At 39.9% G+C, this 12,334-nt stretch overlaps 1 long non-coding RNA gene across 1 annotated transcript; it reads left to right on the top strand.

The window, feature by feature from the left end:
* Positions 1-9,324: 9,324 nt before the first annotated feature.
* Positions 9,325-11,474, top strand: LOC139126245 (uncharacterized). Its single transcript, XR_011550501.1, has 2 exons — positions 9,325-9,629; positions 10,786-11,474. It is a non-coding gene; the product is annotated as an uncharacterized lncRNA (long non-coding RNA).
* Positions 11,475-12,334: the final 860 nt, after the last annotated feature.

Below are 12,334 nucleotides of genomic sequence, written 5' to 3' on the forward strand. Positions count from 1 at the left end.
GTGTTCCTGAAGATATGGAATCGACGAAGGCGACAAAACAGATTTTACAGACGACGTTTACGGTGCAACATTTCAACAGTGCCATGAAAACATTATTTACGTTTAGTTTCAGGTCATTTGAAATAAACTCTACAACTTCTCTGTTATACATCAATCCATGCGAGACAACACACTATTACACAATACACGTCGTTCAGTCAGACAATCTACGTGATCCTTTCTCAGACTACCTAAAATATTTGACGGAATTTATTTTAACCAGAGCTGGCTGAACGTTTACCAGACCAATTCTCCTAGAGATTAAAATTGCGATGATTGGCACAAGGATACCGCTGAAAATATCTGAGTGTCTGGCTCAGTGATTTGTATAAATTCGTCAAACAATTTTGAGAATGAAGCTAATGAGTAGGGGAGCAATATTTGAACACAAAAGTTGACCAACTATCACTGATATGTGATTCTTAACTATCAAATATTCGTTTACCTCTTGTTGAATATCGCCCATGTGACTATTGTGAATTAAAATGTACGTCATAAGAAGTTGGAGTCATCAGTTCTGCTTTTTAGTTTGACGTTACACAGTGTATGCATTCAGGCGTTCAACTTCATGTTTTGTTTTTTGTCCAATTTAATATTTCCAAGTACGACTATCGATCACAGAATGTCTATGATAAGACATTTCCCTTTGAACCACATGATTTTCTGATCGACTTTAACATTAAGTTTAAAAATTGTATCGCCACCGACATCAGTGCTATAATTTGAGAATATATTTCAAAGGTGCTTTTCAAATTTTGTTGAGAGAAGGCTTTTATATTTAAAACAAGAAAACGTGTAAAATGAAACTTTGCTGAATGTGTATAGACTTTTCAAATGAATGTAATAAAGTAATTGAAGTAAAGTTATTAAGAGCTTCGCCCACTTTGAACTTTTTCGGATTGCAATACGTTTTCTGCATTCGATGCAGCATAGTAGCTGTAGAATATGGCCAAAATATGGCCAGCCACTTACCACAGATAATACATGTTGCACAGAAAGTCAGCTCTCTGATGTACATCTTGCTACTCTTCTGCATCAAGTGTTTGCTAATATCAAAGACTTCTCTGCTGGTACGATTCTGTGGTCGGACAGATTGTCTGCAGCCAATCCTATACGAACCACTGTATTTATAAGCATGGGGCAACGCCTTGATATTGTTTAAATAACCAATGGACAAGGTTTACTACGATCTTAAGTTTTAAGTACCGCCAAGGAAAAATCAAACAATTGATCATAAAAGCATATTATAAGGATCATCTCTTGCTTCCACGTAAAAAAAACAGAGAGAAGAAGTAAATAATATGACGGAGGGCGCCCTGTTCTGTAGTCTACGAAACAGTTTGCCAGAGCGCTCCGAACTTTATGAGTTTTTCGACATAAAAGAGTTACTTTTGTGACGAACTCACTTCGATACACAAAGCAAGTTAGAGAGCTTACGTCCGTGTTACGAAAATGACTGAAGAAGAGCTAAAATTGAAGACTTTCTGGGACATTTTCGTGTGTAAGAGAATCATGGCCACGGCGGGAAGTGAACGTGCAACATATGCGCAGGTGGTAGAAAAGACTGGAGTGCGGATCAAAATAACACTAGTACTGGTGAGCCCCCTGTTTTACCACTTTCCTCAAGCAATCTGATGTATTGCCGCCTGAAAACAAACAATGGCTACCAGGAGAGGAAATTCTGAATGCTATTGCAGAAGTTATAACCATGACCAGCCTGGAAGGATTACGGAGTATACGAGGTTTATGGAGACTCTACCTAAATGATAAAGCGGACAGAGCAATACTTCTTCAACACGGAGTAAGATTGAGAGGAAAAGCAGTCGAGCTTTGGGGTAAAAATCCATATCGCAGAGACATTAACGAAGACTGGATCAGGTTAACTATCAAAGATATTCCTCTCTCTGTCGATGACAGTGCCATAGCAGACACGCTAAAAGTACTCGGATGTAAAATAAAGACACGAATAAATCGGATGAAATGGAGAATTAACGGCAAGTTAATCAACGTGCCGAATGGAGACAGAACTATATTTATAGAAAAACCCACAACACCGATACCAACTTCTATCAAAGTTGGTTCGTTTGCTGGTAGAATTTTCAGTAATCAACAACAGTAGGCAGAATATATGCAAAGTTGCAGCAAATGCCGTCAAAATATATGGCAGATAAGACTGTGACAGATTGGCCTATCTTTCGAACGCTTACAACATCCAGCGGCCTTCGCCGCGTATCGGACCACAAGCGACTGTGTTTTCAATGCTACGGCCAGGCTACGGTCTAATGCGAGCGGTCATTTTGCACTGTCATCTCCACACACGCACTTTAGCAAAGAAATCGTGATGAAAATCATTTTTCCGGCGCACACGGTGAGGAATTTGCCTCGCGAGGCAACAAATATCAAAAACGTTGAATATTTTGCTCAACGGTTCGAGAGAGAAAAACTCACAAAAAATCGCTCGCACGTGAAAGTAAAATGGCTGAGCAGACAGCCTCGAATGGAATTTTGCTCAGCTAATTCTCTCGTGATGTGACAGGCCTTAGTAAACGTACTCTGATGGAAAAAGGTCGGAGTTTGTGGCGGTCTCTTGAAGAACAGTTCCTTCATGTGATCGATGATTGTAAATTAGCCTAGACAATGCTACAGACTTGTCGTATCTTGCCCTGCCCTCTTGCACGGTTACACTATGGAACCCTCATATTTGTAAAACATTCAATCATCGTTAAGATTTTGTTTCCAAAAAATTGTAACCACAAATCTGTCAGCAGTTAAAACTGTCAGTAGCCTATATCAGCAATACATCTTGTTGTACGGAAGTTCAAATCAGAATTTCGTCGTCGGACTTTTTTCTTCAAAACAGTTCATTACGGGGTGGTTGAGGACAAACGCAATGAACGCGTTTACTAGTTTACCATGAACGTAATTTGATCAAGTTCATTGACGGTCCCTAGTCATCTCACATTATCCCATGCACGTCCACCATGTCCACGTCATCTTTTAATGCTGACTTCAGTTTCCAGGATGGCACAATGTATTGCGTCTATGTTCGCGGCACGGCAAACGGAAGTGACACCCGGGCAGTGGAATCGTGATGTGTGATTAAGGCATAGGTGTATTCAAGTCCTTGAGACCGATATCCAAAGAAATGAAATGGAGGATACAAAATAATACGTTTGCTGTTGCACACTCGCTAACTGTCTGCTCCAGGCTGATTTCGAATAATATTGCTATATGAAAATTTAATTTTGGAGTTAGTAAGTCAACTACATACAAGAGTAGCCAACCACCTCTGGCTTGTAAAGCACGTTCTACTAACAACGTCTCGAGACAGCATCGCCATCTGCAAAGGACAGGAAGTCAAACAGGAACTTCCTTTCAAGCAAACTTGTAGCTTTTTGAATTTCGATCCTCTTCAACGTAAACATGAGTGTCTAATTCAGCCGTAATATTTGAGGATGTGTAGTGAATCATCCTACTTTATATCAGCTCTCTTGATTTTTTACGACAACAACCAAAAACATGGCCCAGCGTAACTTAAAGCGCAGTGGTCGTCGCACTGCGCCTGCGCGATTCTTTTGTTGATAAACATAAATGTTTGTAAACATAAGTCTTCTCTACTTCAATCGGAGTGAGATGGGAGCGGTCCCTCACTTTGTTAACGCCTTTGTAAGACTCAACATCATGCAATAGTAAAATATTAAGATCGGAAACGAACTTCAGTGGTGTATTTCTGTCTATAAACTCATGTAAGGCTACTGACGAACATTGAGACACTACACTCGGCACATTATGTCGCTGAGTTTACTGCATATATGAACGAGTGTGTTTGATCGCGCGCGGTCACGCTGGTTGTACACAATGCTATTTACAGCACAGTAAACATACATCACTAAAATGATCAATATTGTGTGTGTATGTGTGTGTATATATATGTGTATATATATATATATATATATATATATATATATATATATATATATATATATATATATATATATATATATATATATATATATATAGACCAGCAACAAGAACAATAGAACAATGCCTAACACAAAATTACACTCAAGACCATGATCGGCAAGCCAGAGCAGGACACGGGAGATGTTGTTGCTTCGATAAGGGAGTACACGGATATAAGAGAATCCGGTCCCACACCAGCTGCGCAACGTACCGGCCCCGCGACGACTTGGCCCACGACCCACTGTTGATCACCATTTCTTACTTCTTCTAGTGATACGTGGCAAGAAATAGGCAAATGACAGGACACAATAGACAAAACGAGCGGGTTTTCGCGGCATTTGCCAGGAAAATTGCACGGCTACACATAGGGACGTATTGAGAGATCCTGTGCACGGTCATGGCTAGCTCTGTGCGCAGGGCAGTGTGTTACCGGCGTTATGGTGGGAGGCCGTATAACGCCGGTAACACACAGCCCTGCCATGCAGAGCTAGGTCATGGCAGAGATCCAATGGCTAGCTAGTGCACAGGCGGCCCAATCACTATTAATAAGCTTATTATTGAGTTTTTCTCAGTTTCCTCTGTCACTGTTAGTCAGGGATTTTACGGGTTGGTCAACATCGCGAAAGATAGGAAAGGTTTCATTTACATCTCTATCTTTGCAATGTTGACCAACCCTTGATAAGTCCCCGGATTAGCATAATTAGTTGTGTTGACTAATTAATTATAAGATGTGTATATGAGAGATAAACGTCCTTGTAATGGGGTGTAAAATAAATAAAGAGTCAAGAGGCATAAGTTAGGCTATATAGTCATTTATTTTACTTACTACGATCAGTCAGAGCATGGAGAAAAGGAGAGAAAATGATAACAGTGAGAAAACTCAGTAATAGTTTTGGGCCGCCTGTGGCTAGTGTAGGCCTACCGGTGCTACGCAAACTTCGTTGTTGTACCTCCTGATTGCCGGGTAGGTCTGAATCCTCTTTCAAATGAGATAACCCCCACATAACAAGAAGACCTATGAAAGGTCCTTCGCTTGACTTGATACCTGTATACTCGGAATTCTCGTTTGCACCCCCCAACGGGGTAAACTTCGTAGTGGAGTTGGATTCTCCACAGCCGAGTGTAGCGCGCCATATACCCGGTTCTCTTGACACGGACGTTCATGCAGACTACGGAACATATGCTTCTTGCTGCAGCGGGCATTGCTCTGACAGCTGTAGATTTCTGTAGCTTGCGTTATTGTCAATTGTACTCCTGTTGGACCTCTTGAAATGAAAGCTCTCGTTCTTGCTAGCGATGTCGTAGACTACAGCCCGGTCATTGATAGTCTGTTTGCATATACACGCGTACAGGTAAGTGTTTAGCTCCATGGCTCGAGCGATAACAGTAGCCGAGCCCCATTCAACTGATTCAAGAAAATCATGATCAAATGTGATCTCAATCCAGCGTGTAATTACTGTTCAATATTCAGCAGATATTTAACTTAGATTAATTGACCTTTTATTGCGTGTTAGATTTGGTAAGTTGGTATGCTTGTGACAAATCAGCCGCCATATCAGCGGCAATATCGCAAACATAATAATCAACCTGTAACCTCATGCGGCATTCTCGGATATGTTGTCAACAAGGGGGGACCCCCTCAGGAGCATGCGCAGCGCGACGACCACTGCGCTTTAATACGACACCTGTTCTTTCTAATATGCACATAAGATGTGATTTGCTACTCTGCTATGAATGTATCGCATTGAAGCGACTGGAACGTATTCCTGCGTATGATGCGAGCAAATGCGGTGTGCACATATGCATAGTCTTTCCGCTCCACTGCCGTAGGGCCGATATTTCACGGTGTAGTGTAGTGTTGCCATTGTCAGAAGTTTTGCCTTGGTGTTTATTTAATTGTTATCATTGAAAAGCTATTTTGGTCAAGATTCATTTCTGAAGGAGGACATCTATCCCAACAGGCGTCTGCTGGTAAATTCTGTCGCACGATATTGATGTCTTTCTGAGGAAAACGCGTTTGATCCGCTCGGCGCTGCATTCCTCAACGTCCCCATCGGGTATATTTCTTAGTTTCGCAATTACGAAGCTTGGATCCCCCAGCACCGTAGATTGGTAAAGTGTTTCGCAATGGCAGAAAATACTGCCGACCATCGTCCCATGGAGGTACAAGTAGCACAATGGTCATACTCATCGTTTTGCCCTTCACGACTGTGCAGCGCCCTCAGCGTCTACCGCCATGCATGCCCTATCAAAATTCAGTCGAAACAACCACCTGTCACAACAGCACAACGCCATCAGCTTTCACGACGGTGTATCGCCTCAGCCTTTCACTGCGATGTAAATTCCATTGAATTTGTTCAAGGATGGAATTTATCTTATCCATCCTGCCTTCTCGTCTAAGATTATTTTTGAATGCCACCAATATCTGAAGACATCTTTGCCTACAACGAGTTAGTCATCACGTACCCTTCCCTGCGAATGGAAAAGAATACTATGAAGCACTTATAGTGATCAATCATTCCCAACTCCACTTCAAGGTTTGAAGTTTGCTGGGTTCTGATACTGTACGTTTTGAACGTGTATCATCAGCACTGTGTTGTGTCTGTAAGTGTTGTATAAGGCATATTTACCGTTAGGGAACTCTTTCGTCATTTTGAAGATGCCTCACAAAGTCTACCAATGATGCAAATAGGACAAAAATAATGCCTGATAGAAACTGATGTTTCTCTTGTTAGATACCTGAAAATACTGAGATACTTGAAAATTACAACACTTTATAGGTGTACAATTGATGTTTTCTGAGGACTCATCGAAAGATTGATCGCCATAGCACATAAAATGAAATGATTCCATTCCAGATTTGAGACTGAGTCACGTTGAACCTTCAATCTAAATCTATGGCCACTTCTAGATGTCGCCAAATTAAAACGATAAACTTTATCTCCCCTCCCTTTCACTAATTGAATATCATCAAAATTTGGCACAAAATCATTCACGCTAAAACTGAAAGAATTTGTTAGCTTTAGATCTTCACGTTTCCCAGTCACGTATTTTATTAATTTAGCAATCTAAGATCATGTCTGTGTTATTTTGACAATGTAACTGTGATTACTTAGGTTGCAAATAACTCATTCCATCCCTTATCCACCAGTAGGGCCGTGTCGGGTGTACATGTTTTCTGTGGAGCATATGTAGTAGTGTCGCCGTGAGAGACTAGGCGAGAACGAGGCGTTACGTTTTGGTGAAGGTCACGTGACAGACAGTAGAGGGGCGCTTAGGGACGGACCATTAGATCTTGGGAGGGGGTGGTCAAAAACAGAAAAAAAAATTTCAGAGCAGAAAGTTAGGAAAAAAAAATCTTCAAACTAGTTTGCAAAATAAAAAATAAATAAATAAGAAGACAAAGGCGTAAAAAAATCTGCAAAAGTCTTTAAAATTTTGAATTTTTTTTAGATTTTACCGACAGAAAGCAACTTTCTGCATTTTTTAGTACATCCTCCCGGCACATTTTTAATTTTAATTTATACATTTAGAGTGACTGTATCCCTTATACTGGAAGTTGTGATTATCTTATCTTTTCAGGACTTTTGTATTCTGATCACTTGAAAATTATGAAATTATAGAACCTGTTTTCTACTTGTTTCCTGCGTACAAACCAAGCAGGTACACTAAGTAAAACATTGAAACTATGGTATGGTTGTCAAGACAGAAAGTTGTATTTGCCTTTAAGATCAAGGTAAACAGATGCAGGCCACATCAGTTTCATTTTTTTCACAGCATTTTATTGCAATGATGAATGCAAGAATGGGTGAACAAGTAGAAACACGTCAATAATGATAAAACAACATATCAAGTCATTATGTATTATTTTGCTTTTAAAAAGGCATTTTCAATTCTTTTTTCTCAAAAAACAGCCTCAAAAAACAACAGCAACACATGTTTTAACATTCAACAATACACTACGTAGAATGCCATCTATCCAACAAATCCCAACACAAAAACACACAAAGGGGTTGAACTTTGAAAGTTTCTTGATAGCAAATACTGAATAAATCTGCATGAATAATCGTTTTTGTGTAGCAAATTTCAAAGAAATTGGACAAGCCCTTTCAGAGAATACAGATTTTTTGACCATGAATGGCATAAATTGCCCTAAAAAGACAAATATTGAAATTTCAACACATCTATACACATCCAATCAATTTAGACATGCTGCTACAGAGAAATAGATGTTTTGATCAAAAAAGGGCAACAATTGCTCTAAAAACACAAATATGCAAATTTAACTATATTATTTAGCTTATTTTAGCTTCTCAGCTTGTCAAAATCAATTGTAAATCATGAGATATGCATGATGTTTGGTGGGGTGCATGTAGCCATTTCACCACGCAGTAGAAAGGGAAGCCAGGAAACCAAATAGTCAATTTTCAAAACTATAGGAAGCTACTGAGGAGCAAGAAGACCATGTTTCAGAGGAAGATGTGTAATCCGAAAAAATGCTCCCAAAGTGCCACCAAATAACACCATTTTTATCTCTATTTTTCAAAAGCTCCAACAGCAGGAGGGGGACACCCCCTCCTGACCACCCCCCACAAAAATACTCCCCAAGTGCCACCAATAACACCATTTTAATCTCTATTTTTCAAAAGCTCCAACGGCAGGAGGGGGACACCCCCTCCTGACCACCCCCCACAAAAATACTCCCCAAGTGCCACCAAATAACACCATTGTAATCTCTATTTTTCAAAAGCTCCAACGGCAGGAGGGGGACACCCCCTCCTGACCACCCCACAAAAATACTCCCCAAGTGCCACCAAATAACACCATTGTAATCTCTATTTTTCAAAAGCTCCAACAGCAGCAGGGGGACACCCCCCTCCTGACCTCCCCCCCCCCCGGTGACCACTTGCGAGGCCGCTTGTGGTGCTTGGCAGACAGCGACGAACTAAAAAAAAATTATAAATCTGAAAATTTACTCTGAAAAAAAAAATTTGCACAGGTAATCTCAATTGGAAAAAAAAAATTCAGAAATTTACAATAGTAAAAAAAAAATTTTCACAATTTCATTGTGACCCCCCCCTCCCAGGGTCTAATGGTCCATCCCTTACCAAGTGCAGTGACCGATCGGAACGCGCTTTGACTCTGACAGCCTGGGCCGATACGCGATGTGACTGTCATTGGGTACGTGTAGAAATAGAGGGCATGCAGAAACACTTGTAAAAGCAACCGCTACGCAACGGTTGTTAAGTTAATGATTATGTGTGATAACGGGGTCATGATCCCGGATATAGCTATCGATTTAAATAAGTCAGCCATAGGTGCACAGGGATTTTGGCAATCTGCAGGACAACATCAAAGTCCTCACAGGACTCGTCCTTAGCACGTCTTCAGGTCAGCCTGACCCTCCGTGTGAGTGTATCATCGAAAAGAGGAAGGGTTCCTGTTAATGTGTAACTCTAGGTCCTTCACGCTCAAACTTCGTAACCTCCATACGTGTGTCCTTCTCAGCGCTGGTCATTTGTGTCGACTTACAAGGATTGTACGATTTGCGATTGCGATTTAATTGGCTGACAGTATGACTAGACCCCAGCAAATTACAATAACTATATTGACCACGGTCCTCTCAGGTAAGTTCCAAAATAATAAAAATAGTAAATCATTAAACTATACATATAACAATAACCGCTAAATGTACTCGACACAATGACGTCACGGTATTTCATTCCTCATAGTGTCCCGGCTTGACATAATGACATGACATAGCCCATTTAATGGGTCATATAAATACACAATGCAATTTCATTTCGAGGTTACAACATTGACTGTTTTACAGTGGTACGGGTATTCAGAATGCTGTCAAGCGTGTAACTCATAAAAGTTCATTTATTGCCTGGTACGTCTGAGCACGGTCGTTCCACAAAACCGTGGTCTAAGGCTACCGTGTAGCTCAGCACGGGTGCTGGGTCAAAGTTGAGTAAAGTCAAAAGTGCAGAGTAAATTACGCACATAACAAGAAATGCGGAAATAGAAATTGATGGTTTTTAGGTAAGCATACATACGTAGGCGGTATTTATGGATATTTGGCAACCTCCTCAAAGCCTGTAACTTCCTGTCGAATGAAATCAGGAATTTCCCACCAACAATGTAATATGACGCAAATGGTATAGATATTTCTGTAAACATTATTTTTATATCCGAATATGGAAGTAACTTTCCATCAGCTGCGACGACAAAGAATAACAGTGCAACATATTAATAGGACACAAAAACTTGTAATGAATTACAGCTTGAAGGGCAAACGTCGCTCTTTTTTGGAGTTTTTTCATGGATTTTGTGTGATATGAAAAGTTACTGTAGCTTGCGTTTTTCGACTGCTTGAAACTTGCTGAAATACTGGTCAGCTGTGCACAAATGACAACTCTGCTCGCAACAAGACAAGATTAAATATTTTACAATCTGTACCAAAAATTTAAGTTCAAAAATTCAAATTCGTCATGCATGGCTGAACATACACTGTACATGTAAATTCAGGCAAAAACATGTCAACGTAATTTTAACTTGTGTATCGTTAATTACGTTACTGGGCCAAGAACATTTTTTTATCTCACCGTACATTGGCTAATATAAATAATTGTCCCTTTAAAGAATTCACCATGTCTGTAATGAATTACTATCGTGAACACAGTATTTTTTCTACATCTCGTGGCACCTTACATTTACTACTACAACGCAAATAAACGGTCCGGTTATTTTCATACTTTCTTGTTCGTATATTCCCACCAGGACTGGTCTTCCATGCAGCCTCACAGTCTGTTGCGAATATCACATTTGACAGCGTTGAATTCAAAGTCTACCGGGGTGACCCTGTCGAGTTGTCGTTTGCCATGAAATGTCGGTTGTGTGAAGAAAGTTACAAATTCAGAATAAAAGTTTCGAAAGACAACGGAAAAGAAACAAAAATCATGCACGAGTTTCATGGACACACCACAGAAATGCATCCAAACTGTCTGGGAAATTATTGCATAAAGGTGAGTAGAAGAAAAACCTGGAAAATGGAGATTACATTTCTTCTTAAAAACGCCACCAACGATGACGACGGTGATTACCTTCTGGAAGTTCATGCCCAAGAAAAAGGCGAGCTCACATTCAAAGCCAATGGCTCGGTCAAATTCTCTATAAACGTGAAAAAGAGAAAAAAGTCTAATATTCGACACAGAAAGCCGAAAGAGGGCGCAATAAGGAGAAAGGGTAAAGGTCGAAGACAAAATAATTCAGACATTGGTATCCCTAGAGTTGAGACATGAAGAACCTTCATTTTGAGTGATTTATCAACGTTTGTACTTTGAAGAGACCTTACTTGCTATTGGTTTTCTCCACAATGTTCCACACTGTTGTGTTTCTGGAATTATGACTTGGTGGCACAACTGTCCAAACTCTCCCAACGAAAGGAATAAATTTATTATATTTGCCGTAGTATTTGCCGTTCGCTGAGTCAGACATGGATGTTGCTGTTTATATACTGTATTACAGTTAGGTACAAATGACGAACACGTGTCATAACAAATCGCAAAGTCATGGGACAGGGCTGAAACACAGCTAAAAAGACTTTTGGCAATAATGAGTTGAAACAGGCAGCCACTGTGCTCAAATTGAAATAGAATAAACAAAATGGAATAAAATAAATGTAATAAACGAAATCAAATCAAATCAAAAATAAATTCAGTTACCTCTAATGCATAGGTTGATATTCATTAGCTCCCCTTCAACTGCGTGACTCAATCGTCTGGCAAGCAGCATTTCAAATAATGATCATCCCAGGATTAAGGATCGTCATTTTAAGTTAACTTGTTGCCAAGATTTGAGGCGAATACTACTACAATTTCAATGCTCATATAGCTTTAATTACATATCTCTTGTAAAAGTATTTGACAACACCAGGAGTTGCTGGAATATATTGTCTTTGTATGGACATTTCACTGCAATAAATTGAGTTCTCATGAAGCATTTTCCAAAGAAATCTGTGTCTCATCAGTGTTTAAATATGTTATACGTGCTTTACCTGAACTCCCTTCTTCCACGTCGTTTTCGACGGTTCCTCTACGTTACCGAAGAGCGCCCTTACTGGACATTCCGTCCGCAATCGCGTCATACCAAAGGTATTATTCGGCATCCGAATCCAATGAGACATAACAGAGCCGTACAAACAGTATAAAAGGCAAAATGAAATATTCAACAAAATTCGTATAATAATCTTCTCTCAAAGAGGTGACACTTTTAGCTACTCTCTAGATTGGTGACTATAATTTGTGGTTTTTCTTTTAATTGTATATTC

This window comes from Ptychodera flava (genome assembly GCF_041260155.1).
Source record: "Ptychodera flava strain L36383 chromosome 3 unlocalized genomic scaffold, AS_Pfla_20210202 Scaffold_27__1_contigs__length_13241970_pilon, whole genome shotgun sequence".
NCBI lineage: Eukaryota > Metazoa > Hemichordata > Enteropneusta > Ptychoderidae > Ptychodera > Ptychodera flava.